General features: G+C 33.4%; 1 long non-coding RNA gene across 2 annotated transcripts; it reads left to right on the plus strand.

Annotated features, from left to right (window-relative positions):
• The first annotated feature begins 743 nt into the window (after positions 1 to 743).
• Positions 744 to 10,345, plus strand: LOC128286476 (uncharacterized). 2 transcript variants are annotated; one of them, XR_008277055.1, is made up of 2 exons: positions 744 to 807; positions 10,153 to 10,345. It is a non-coding gene; the product is annotated as an uncharacterized LOC128286476 (long non-coding RNA). The 2 variants fall into 2 exon arrangements; XR_008277054.1 differs by lacking the exon at positions 744 to 807 and adding an exon at positions 7,340 to 7,364.
• Positions 10,346 to 13,084: the final 2,739 nt, after the last annotated feature.

Here is a 13,084-nt window from a genome sequence, read left to right on the forward strand (position 1 = left end):
TATTAAATGAAAGGTTGTTATGTTGTAATTAGACCATTGAAAGTGTAATTTGACATAAATGGGCATTAAATGGGTGTTTATAATGGTTTTTAACCAAGGTTAATTATGTAAAATGTTAATTAAAATAACATACATAAAATAAAAGATGAAAACATATTCTTCTTTACTTGCTTACAACTGAAAGTAGAAAAGAAAACCTAGAATGGGAGAGCTTTAAATTTCTGAACCTTTGAAGCTTGATTAAGGTATGAATTTTGTTTGGTGCATATTTGCAAATACCAAACTTGCACAAAATTTAACAGAGTAAGACTCTCTTTGGTGCATACACTACGTCCATGTTTATAAACCGATTTTGGGCCTAGTCGAACAAAGGGTTTCGGGACCACTATTCCAAGGCCGAGAAAATTATTTTAGTATTATTTTATGTGTTATAATATAATTTTATAAGTGCGTGTAAATTTTGGTAAGTTAATTTTAGCGATTTCTAGTCCAATTTCGAAAAAAGACTAAATCGCGTAAAAGGTAAAAGTTGTATTTTAGTGCCAAAAGGTGTTAATAGACTAGAGAACTAAAATTGGAGGCCTTTAAAGGGCAATTGGACCCTTTTTAAGTGTGTGGCCGGCCAAGGGGAGACAAAAATTTTAAAAAAGCCAAAATTTATGGGATATTAGGTGACTTTTGACCAAATAGGTAATAAAATAAGAATAGGATGATATCATCCCTTTTTCATCTTCTCTCCACCAATTTTTCCAGCCAAGAAATGGGTTTTGAAAGCTTCATATTTTCAGCAACTTTGAGGCTTAGCAAGTAAGTGATTTTAATGTCTTTCTTGAAGATTTTTACATTTTTGTAAAGCATGAGCTTTCATAAGAGGGGACTATTGTGCAAAATGATGAAGAGTCTAGGGTTTTGCCATGAGAATAAATGTGTTGTTTTTTGTGTTTTTATGGAAGATTATGAGTTCTAGTTGTCTAATAAACAACTTTTGTGAAAGAAATTGCATGAAAACACCTTAAAAAGGGCTAGATTGCTAAGTTGTAAAATGAGTTGTAAATGTGTGAAATAGTTAAAATTATGAGTTGCTATAGTTATGTAAGGAAGTTATTAAGGACGGTTGAATATATATATTGAAAGATGAGTGGTTTTGTGTATGCATTATTGAGCATGAAAAGTAACATATGAATTGGGTATATTTATCATTGTTAAATGTGCTTAAAAGGGTTCATTTATAATATGGTCCTATGCACATAAAATATGTAATAAGAGAAGATGTACAATTGGTATAGTTTTAAAGTCATTTTATGTGTAATATATAGGGATAAGTGTATATATATATATCTTGTATATCCTGTATGTGAAATAAAATGCTGGTAATCCAGGTATATTATGAATCTATCAATTGTGATCGAAAAAGGTGGTTGGAATAATAGTCAGATGGATATAAATTATTGGTTAAATTGTTGGTTGTTTTTGTTCATAGTAAATGGATAATAATGGATATGACTTGTGCTTAAAGCTTGATTGGTGTTTTGGTTATGTGTTTGTCTTTCAAATATGGTAATTTTTGGCATGTGAATTGGCACATGGTTTTGTGACTTAAATAAATGTGTAAAGTATTCTTGTTCATAAAGACCATTATCAATGCCGCTTATGATAATAGATATAAAGATTGATATGTGATTTGTTTGGTTTGATGAGTGCATGAATCATGAAATAGGCATAGTTACTCTAGTAACAGATGCAGACAGCAGCAGTGATGTGAAATTGAAAAATCACTAAAAATAGTAGAAATGGAATTAAATAATGAATAAATTGTGTAATCGAAGCTTGATGAGTTTATTTTCATATGGAAGAAACGAAACGACCATATGAGCTATATGTTATGAGGTGTTTAAATTCTTGTGAAACAGGGCCAGACCGATATCTGGATCCCCTGTTCTGACTTAGAAAATTCACCATAAATTTTATCGAGAAAATTAAAGGTCGTGCTTTATATGTACAGATTTTTCATCTAGTCTAGTTTCATTAGAGATAAACGTCATAGACATTGAATCCCTGTACAGGGAGATATTTAAGTTGTAATGCACAGAGGTCAGAGTAGTCAAACCTTGAAATAGGGGAGGATTTAACAAATAAACTGTACTGATTGGCCCAACCAAAAATTCTACAAAAATTCTCTCATATAGATATATGAGTCTATATTCAGGGAAAATTAACGAAACTTAATTTGGAGTTTCGTAGCTCCATTTACGAATAATTTAATGACTGTTGCTCAGGAAAAATAGCTTGTACTGAATTTGTGATTATGTTGTAAACCTTAATAAAACTATTTGAGTTGCTTATAAGCTATCGATTAAATATTGGGAATCAAAGTACCAAATCCGTATTAAAGTGAAGTTATAAGCCGTAAATGACTAGTATACCTAGTCAATTTTGTTATGATGAAATTGATGAATGTGAAAGTGTATATATGTGATAAGGCCGAATGGCCAATGTGATGAATGTGAATGTGTATATATGTGATAAGGCCGAATGGCCGATGTGATGGATGTGAAGGTGTATATATGTGATAAGGCCAAATGGCCAATGTGATGGATGTGAAAGTGTATAAATGTGATAAGTCCCGAAGGGCATTTGTGTCAGTACTATATCCGGGTTAAAACCCCGCAGGCTTTATGCGAGAATATTATCTTGATTAATGTCCGTAGGCTTCGTGCTCGTACTATATCCGAGCTTTAAAGACCCGACGGCTAAATGCTAGGATTCAAGTAAGACTTTGATATTGAGTATCTGAAATAAGTTACCATCAAATAAGTGTTATGTATTTAAGATGTTCAGTATTACTAACTCATCGGTGGAGTGATTTCGAGGTGGATTATCGATCAAAGAGGTAGGTGAATGTGATTAATATTATAACTCCAAATATGAGAATGATCTAATTGGTAATGGTATGCTTGTATAATGAAGTATGTGATGAAATATTCTTATGTATTAGTGCATATTCTGCCCAAAAGCCTTATGATTTGAGTATGGGTTGGATTCAGCTAGATGTGCCAGTACGAGGTAAGGATTATGTTTTGTAAGCTTACGTATATGTGATAAGGAATATGTTTGGTTCTTTATGTGCCTACGGTAATTTAGTACTTGTCATGTTGAAATACTTAAAAATATGGATGTGATTATGAACAAGTGGAAAGGATTATTGAAAGTTGAAAATTGATGAAGAATGTGCTTCGGAAATATTTGACCATCTAGGTCATTATTATTCGAAAGTATATATGTGACAGCCAAGTGATACGTTTATTGATATTATAGTTCGAGATGAAGCTCTAGATTAACTTCATTGAACGGTTGAAATGAATGACCAATGATAGTGAATGAGAACACTTTGTTTTGCTTAAAACTTACTAAGCATTGTAATGCTTACTCTGTTTACTATGTTTTCTCTGTTTTATAGATCTCATTTCGAACCTACAGGCTCGAGGATCGTCAGCAACTAGTCACACTATCACTATCCACTGCTTGTTACTGTTATGTTTTGAATTATCTTATGGCATGTATAGAATAGACCAGTGGCCGAAGAATATTTCGGTTAATGTATATAAGCCATGCGAAAATGGCATCTTTTGAATGTGTACTTATAGAAGTTTAAATTGTATCACTGACTGTCTTTAGCACTTATTTAGATGAATGATCTTTATTTCAAGAAAAAGTTCAAAAATTTTACTTTTCTGATATGAGTTTCAAGTCCGGAATGCCCCTTTACCTATTCCGGCAACAGATACGAGATTGGGGTGTTACACATTTAACTATGAATGTTGAAAGTAAGTGTGGGTAAGAAATGATACACTAGTGAAATTTGAAAGAATTAAAGTTAATCCTAAGCTTGTAAATACTATGTTTATATGAGTTTGAGTATAAACGAGTAAAATGATATGTGTTTGTGCATAATCGGCCAAATAGTATTGTACTCGAAAAGTGTTATGTGATTTGAACATTTGGTTTGTTTTAAGTTCAACTGCTTAAATTGCTTAAGACTTACTAAGCTTATGAAAGCTTACTTTGAATGTTATGTTTCTCTGTTTATTTTTGTAGATCGTTGACTCTTACTATTAGCACGGGATCGTCAGCACTTCGTCACACTATCTACTATTGTGGTTATCATGTGTTTTGGACTTAGCTTATGGCATGTATAGGTTAGACTATAAGTAGAATGATATTTTGACTATTGTATATAAGCCATGCGAATATGGCATCTTATAGAAGTTTACTTTTATAAGTTTTAAATTCGATCTTTATTTGTATCTATTAGTTATATATATAAATAATCTTTTATTTAAGAAAAAGGCTCAAAATTTTACTGTTCTGATCCGATTCCTAATTCCTGGTAACGCCTCGTCCTATTCCGGCGACGGCTATGGGATAGGGGTGTTACATTTAGTGGTATCAGAGCTACGGTTTAGTCGATTCTAGGACTAACGTAGCACGTGTGAGTCTAGCTATACATGCCATAAAGTGATAAAATGATAGTGTGATGATTTCTGACAGTTAAAATGTGTTTTTCGTAATATAATGAATTCCAATCCCGATCAAGCTGTAGCAGATGGTATTGAGAGGATTGAAACATGCTTATGATGTGTCAAAATTGAGAAAGGTATGAATAGAAGTATGATATACATTTGAAGTATCGAAATGCAAAGTAATTTTGCTGAATGTGTTATGAAATAAATATGGAAAAGTATATTAGGATAATAGTGATGTATATTGTATGCATGATAAGTTATATTTTGGTTCAGGATTTTATGTAAATGGGTGAAATATATACATATATATGTCATCTATTAGAGATGGAATTGCTGTGTAGTTTATTCTTTGTTAATGTTATACATGATGTTATGTTTTAAATATGTGAATGAAAACTTTGAAGAGAAAATAATGTATTTGGAATGAGCCTACATGTAAATGATATCTATGATATAATGTCAAGGTGTATATGATATGTATATATTGAAACAAGTAAGTGAATTACAAATATGATATGCTATATGAAATGTATTAAAATGTGAATAAATATGCATGAAACTCGGTGATGTGTATTGGGGCCTTCGTGCCTCAGCGTGCTTCATGCCTGATGATGTGTATTGGGGCCTTCGTGCCTCAGCGTGCTTCGTGCGGTGATGTGTATTCGCCTTCGTGCTTAGCGTGCTTCGTGTCGATGATATGTATTCGCCTTCATGCCTAGCGTGCTTCGTGCCAATGATGTGTATTCGCCTTCGTGCCTAGCGTGCTTCGTGCGATGATGTGTATTTGGGCCTTCGTGCCTCAGCTTGCGTCGCGGTGATATGTATTCGCCTTCGTGCTCAGCGTGCTTCGTGCGGTGATGTGTATTCCGGGTCTTCGTGCCTAGCAGGCTTAATACTGGTGATTCGAGCAAGGTTTAAGTGTTCATTACTATATGAATTCAAAGTTAAATGAAAGAATACGTTTAAAGTGTACATATATGATGTTTTATAGACTTGGTTAAGTCATTTCAATGTGTAATAACGAATGAATATGGGCATTATGTGTGCGAATGATTAGAGGCACTGTGTGTGCAAATTCCTTTAACCGAGCACTATGTGTGCGAGATCAGTAATTGAGGCACTGTGTGTGCGAATTCCTTTAACCGAGCACTATGTGTGCGAGATCGGTAATTGAGGCACTGTGTGTGCAAGTTCTTCAACCGAGCACTATGTGTGCAAGATCGGTCAGTGGCCACTAAGTGTGTGAAATGAGATCATGTAAGACCTCATCTGGGATGAAGGCATTGATTTGAGATGTTGTGTAAGACCATGTCTAGGACATGGCATCGACTCGATATGTGATAACATGTAAGAACATGGTTGGACTATGGCTTTAAGTAAACGACATACTCAGACAAGTACGACGCTCTTTAAATTGACAAATGTTAGGAAGTAGAATTGAAGTTAGATGTTGAATTTTAATTAGATACTGATATTCGGTATTTGAGTTTGAATTGGGGATTAATAGACATAAATTGACAATTGATTATTGTTTCGGCTGTAATTTTGTTATAAGTGGATACGTAAAAAAAAATGGTGGATATGTTGTTAAGGAATGGATTTACGTTATATGTACACTTAAGTGCTTAGTTGAAAATGTGTTATGGATTTAATCTATGGGATTCTTGGTATATGAAGTTATATGTGCTATTGCTGAATGGATACTATTTTGTTAATCTTGTTCAAGAAATTATTTTGATTAAGTTTCGACATTCGAAAGTTTGTAAGAATTTTTGATGAATGCTGATAATTTTGGATATACGAGTTATGCGCTAGAATAAATCTCATACCAGAGTATTATATTAAGCTTTATGCCTAATCGATCTGTATACGGTAACGTTAACTATGATTGAATGTGCTAAATGAACTAAATGTTCAGTGCACGTGGAAGTTGACTTTTCTTTTGGAAATGAGTTAAGTTGAATATTGAGATGTGATAAAGTTATAAAAGATATTCATTGGGATGTTTGAGAATATGTGTACTTTCGCCGAAGTTACTGACTTATACATGAATGAAAATGTGGGTTATGAATATGTGAGTTGATGTTATGTATTATACATGTTAATATATGATTTATATGTGTTTGAAATGCAAGTATAAATTCAATTAAGTGATTATTGCTTATGAAATCAAGAAAATGAGATGTATGTGTATACTTGTAGAAATGTTTATGTATTTGTTTTAAGATAAGAAAGTGATTTTGTAGATCGATGTGAAAACAAGAATGAATTACAATTGTTATTGATGAGCTACTGTTTATATGGACATAATTCAATAAGAGGACTAACCTAGTCGCTACTAAGATTTTCGAGGACGAAAATCCCTAAAGGGGGAAGAAATGTAATGACCGATTTTGGGCCTAGTCGAACAAAGGTTTCGGGACCACTATTCCGAGGCCAGAGAAAATTATTTTAGTATTATTTTATGTGTTATAATATAATTTTATAAGTGCATGTAAATTTTGGTAAGTTAATTTTAGCGATTTCTAGTCCAATTTCAAAAAGACTAAATCGCGTAAAAGGTAAAAGTTGTATTTTAGTGCCTAAAGGTGTGAATAGACTAGAGAACTAAAATTGGAGGCCTTTAAAGGAAATTGGACCCTTTTAAGTGTGTGGCCGGCCAAGGGAGACAAAATTTTAAAAAGCCAAAATTTATGGGATATTAGGTGACTTTTGACCAAATAGGTAATAAAATAAAAATAGGATGATATCATCCCTTTTTCATCTTCTCTCCACCGATTTTTCCAGCCAAGAAATGGGTTTTGAAAGCTTCATATTTTTAGCAACTTTGAGGCTTAGCAAGTAAGTGATTTTAATGTCTTTCTTGAAGATTTTTACATTTTGTAACCCCTAAAGCATGAGCTTTCATAAGAGGGACTATTGTGCAAAATGATGAAGAGTCTAGGGTTTTTCCATGAGAGTAAATGTGTTGTTTTTGTGTTTTTATGGAAGATTATGAGTTCTAGTTGTCTAATAAACAACTTCGTGAAAGAAATTGCATGAAAACACCTTAAAAGGGCTAGATTGCTAAGTTGTAAAATGAGTTGTAAATGTGTGAAATAGTTAAAATTATGAGTTGCTATAGTTATGAAAATGGTTCATCTAGACTCAAGGAGTAAAGAAATGTGATAAAAATTATTTTACGAGCCTAGGGGTAATTTGGTAATTTTGGTAAAATATAGGAGCAAAATTATAAAAATAGCCCAAGTGTGTCAATGGACTAATTTGATCAGTACATTGTTTTAATAAGTTGAATGTGATGTTTTAGATGATGAAAATTGGGATTTGGACCTAGAACGGAAAGAAATCGATTAAGGGATAATTACGTCTTTTTTTTTTTTACCTTTGTGGTATTGAGGTAAGTTCGTATGTAAACAATACCATGTTATACATGTATTTAAATGTTATCATTACATGAATTGTACAAATATTAATGTGTATGTGATTAATAGAAATATGATAAGACAAAGAAAAAATCCCGTTTGAACATTTGGAATAGAATAGGATACGAGTGCCATGTCACTAGGAATTATGAGTCTAAATGACTAGCTCGAGAGTGACCATTGAAATGTCATGAGATATGAGGTAGCTTTAGCTACAATTGAGGCACTTATGTGCAAAGGCTTTTCCGAGTATCCAATTAGTATTCCAAGTGTTCAACGGGTAATCCAGGGAAAGAGTTGATGATGGTCCCAATGAGGTAAGTCATTGGTGAGTATGCACTTGAGTTATGTTACGAGTTCTGCAAGTATGTATACTAAGCCTATGAGAATGCCTTGATATGTGATGATCTATGATGCATAATATGTGTTCTTACCATGATGGATGAAATGATGTTGTATTAATTTTGTGAACAATGATCATGAATGAGTAACTTAGCCTTGACAGATTTGAGTTACTGCAGTAGTGTAACTTTGAAAATACACTAAAAATAGTGGAAAATTAGTTAGAGGCAGAACAAAATATGGGATTAAATCTTAATGAGTCTATTTTCACATGAAAGAAACAGGGGAAGAAAAAGAATTCTATATTGTGTGATATTTGAATTCTTGTAAAATAGGGTCTGAATGAATTCGAGATCTCCTGCTCTGATTTTATAAATTCACCATAAATTGTAAAAAAATTATTAAGAGTCATACCTTACATGCATGGATTTCTTATTGAGTCTATTTTTACGGGAAACAAACGGTATGGTCATTGGAGTTCTGTACAGGGATAAATTCAGTTTGTAGTGTATAGGGGTCAGAGTAGTCATACCCTGAAACATGGAATACTTTAACTAATAAACTGTACTAAATGGATCAACCAAAAATTTTGAAAATTTTATCGAAGAAAGATAAATGAGTCTAATTTTAGGGAAAATTTATGGAACTTAATTTGGAGTTTTGTAGCTCCAGATATAAATAATTTAGTGACCATTGTGCAGGAAGACAGCTTGTCGTAAACTTGAGAATATGTTGTAAACATTGATAAAACTGTTTGAGTTGCTTATAAGATATTGATTAGAACCATATGTGAATTTTGAATTGTGATGTTAGGAAATGATATATAAGTGGTTTTGATATGATGAAATTGATGTAGAAGATATGTATATGTGGTGAGGCCGAAATGGCTAATATTAATTGTGTGCAAGTTATCTGAAGGGCCTTTATGAAAATGTGTGCTATCTTATTTGTATAGTGGGGCCGAATGGTTACTTAGAAATGTAATATGGCTGAGTGGTTATTTAAATGAAAGCAAAGTATATGATGTATTAGCAAGTAATGATAAAAGCATTATCTTATATATGTGCTTGTGTATGTGGTGTGGCGAATGGGCAAGTGTGAAATGTACATATGTTTATGTGTATATAATGTGGCCGAATGACCAATTATCAAATGTGGGTTTTATTAGATATTTGATGAGGCCAAAGTTAGTAAAAAAGTATATAAAATAAATTGTGCTGAGATTGTATCCGGGTTTAAAGTCCCGTAGGCTTTGTGCTGGTGTTATGTTCGGGTTTTATACCTCGCAGGCCAAATGCTAGTGAATTCGATAAAGCATATGACTACGAGATCCTATGCTAAGATGATAAATTGAACTCAGATTACACATTAAGTGATTCGTATGTAATATATATATTATTTATGTGAGATTGATCTGACGAGAATATATATTATTTATGTGAGATTGATCTCGACGAGAATAAAGAATGTGTAATGAGAAGCATATGAAAAGATGTGGTAAATTCATATGTATATTTGTATATGTGTGCATTCATTATTATGCAAAGTTACAAGATAGTTTTGATATGCCATTTAACTATGAATGTTGAAAGTAAGTGTGGGTAAGAAATGATACACTAGTGAAATTTGAAAGAATTAAAGTTAATCCTAAGCTTGTAAATACTATGTTTATATGAGTTTGAGTATAAACAGAGTAAAATGATATGTGTTTGTGCATAATCGGCCAAATAGTATTGTACTCGTAAAGTGTTATGTGATTTCGAACATTTGGTTTGTTTTTAAGTTCAACTATTTAAATTGCTTAAGACTTACTAAGCTTATGAAAGCTTACTTTGAATGTTATGTTTCTCTGTTTATTTTTGTAGATCGTTGACTCTTACTATTAGCACGGGGATCGTCAGCACTTCGTCACACTATCTACTATTGTGGTTATCATGTGTTTTGGACTTAGCTTATGGCATGTATAGGTTAGACTATAAGTAGAATGATATTTTGACTATTGTATATAAGCCATGCGAATATGGCATCTTATAGAAGTTTACTTTTATAAGTTTTAAATTCGATCTTTATTTGTATCTATTAGTTATATATATAAATAATCTTTTATTTAAGAAAAAGGCTCAAAATTTTACTGTTCTGATCCGATTCCTAATTCCTGGTAACGCCTCGTCCTATTCCGGCGACGGCTACGGGATAGGGGTGTTACACATGCATCCATGCAGACAACCTCCTTTGTGCTAGCTAAAAACCCTAGTCTGTGTTTAAAGATTGTAAGATATGTAAAAAGCGCACACAAAGTATGAAGGAAATCACTAGAAGATACAGTAGAGACTAAACAAACAAGTCCCTTACCTTCGTCTCAAGGTCTTTCGGGAGTTTCTTGAGCTATAACATAAATAATTAACGTATGAGATCATGTTTTCAGAAGAACTAAACAAGCTTTTAAGTAAATCAGAAAGCTAGAATCTGGAAGTTTCCTTTCCTAAATTATTAGTCTGTCCCTAAAGCATGAAACTTAGGGTCCCTTAAATAATCACAAAAACAACTAAAGTTTCATTGATATTTACCAGGTTTCACAATGGTGAAGTTGGCTGATTATAGCAAACTTTAACCCTTCAAGCAGGCCTTGGCTCTATCATTTTCCCAAAAAAAACACAGAGAGAATTGCTAAAAATAACTATAAATTTCCAAAGAAAATATAAAACTTGTTTAGGAAGCTAAGGTTGGCTTTATATGGGTGCACATGGAAGGAAAACTTAGAGGACAAGCTTATTTCTATCCAATAAATTTCATTCGATGCCCGTGACTAATAGTTTTCTCTCTCACCTTAAATGCATGTCCTTTCTTTTTCAGAAACTTTGTCAATCCTAAATAGTCCTCATCAGGCCAACTAAATAGGTTAATCAGAGAGTAAGATAACAATATATTCATCGTTCTTATCAGACTAGGGGTTTAACAATAGGACTCACTATTTTCATATATCCACTAGGGCAGTGTATACTTTATTGAAGAGTTCGCCAAATGTCAAACCTCGCCTTAATCAGGACTTAGCCCAAGGGCACATTCACAGTCCCTTAATACTTGATAAATTTCTAACATTTTCCTTTTTCAGGGGTCACACTATAAGCCTTATTTAAATTAACAATACTGGAGTACTACGCTTCGCCGAGTGGGATGTTACAACTCTCTCCCACATAGGAAATTTCATACCTAAAATTGTATACCTAAAAATAATTATGCATACTACTCTTTCGTTATGCTTTCCCCTTCCCAAGTGGCTCCCTCAATGGTGTGATTTCCCCATAGTACCTTTACTAAGGGAATTCTCTTATTCCTTAGCTTTTAAACTTCCTTGGCAAAATACGGTCTGGTTCTTCCTCTTAAGTTAGGTTTGGTTCAATCTCTAGCTCTTCAGTTTATACCACGTGCTTGGGGTTGGATTCATATATTCACAACATTGATACATGGATGACATTATGAATGTTTGATGGTTTAGGAGGCAATCCCAATTTATATGCTACCTGACTAAGTTTTTTTAGGATTTCATAAGGTCCCAAAAATCTTGGGCTTAGCTTTCATTTATGGCCAAACCATATAATCCTCTTCCAAGGAGATACCTTCATGAACACTTTGTCTCCTACCTCGAAGGAGATTTCCTTTGTTTCAAATATGCATAGGAATTTTGCAGATCCTAAGTAGCATATTTTCATTGGTCCTATCAAGCTAGGGGTTCAACAATAAGACTCATTATTTTCATTTATCCATTGGGGCAGTGTATTTTCTATCGAAGAGTCTAGCAAACCTTACACATGCCATATTCAGGACTTCGCCCAATGGCTAATTCACAGTCCTTAAATACTTGATAATTTTGGACCATTTCCTTACATGGGTGTCACACTATACGCCTTAGTTCAATTAACAATACTTGAGTACTACACTTCATTGGGCGGGATGTTATATAATTTGCAACAATAGAAGTACAAAATACACCACTATGGCTTAGTAGACCATGTCACATAGGTCACATATAGTGACAGTTTTTACTGTCCCGACGGACTGTTACAGAAGGTTACATGGGTTTCTCCCTTATGGACTTATGCATATCTTCATGCCATGGTTTGCCAATTTGATTTACATATCAAATGCATCACCATGAATATATCACGCCATGGGTATCCCCCAATTGGACTTAGACGCCTTCATGTCATGATTTTTTAGTCCAATCTTTATCTTACTAGAGGCATCACTATGAATGTATTCTTTAACTTATAACTCCATGGCTGTCTACTGCATGGACTTACTCATCATAGCATTACGCTCTGCTAGTTTGGTTAGGAATAAAGCTGCCCTACCAAAAGCATCACAAATAGATGTTTTACTCAGAGTTTACTTACTCAGATTCGTTCACATACCTAAATGATTCATACACTCCCACATCGACTTCACATGCAAGAGTTCAGAAGGAGACTCACCTGATACTCACAAAGACTGTATCTTGGAGTTCCCAAACTCAAACATCATTCTCGAATCAGTAGCAACAATTGCTTACAGAACATAAAACCATAATTGGAGCCCATTTACAGAAAATTGACCAACAATTTGATTATTGGAAACTTTCATTTAGAGTCCCTTTTTCACACCTCACTGTTCATATGCTTCATAATACCCTTACTCTCTCAAAAACTTAACATGGAAAGCTACCAGACATACCAAGAAGTAGATCTTCTAGTAATAAATTAAAAAAAATAGCTTCAAACTTAACAAAGATGAGAAAGTAGAGAGCAAAATTGTAGAAAG

Source organism: Gossypium arboreum, chromosome 13 (genome assembly GCF_025698485.1).
Source record: "Gossypium arboreum isolate Shixiya-1 chromosome 13, ASM2569848v2, whole genome shotgun sequence".
Classification (NCBI taxonomy): domain Eukaryota; kingdom Viridiplantae; phylum Streptophyta; class Magnoliopsida; order Malvales; family Malvaceae; genus Gossypium; species Gossypium arboreum.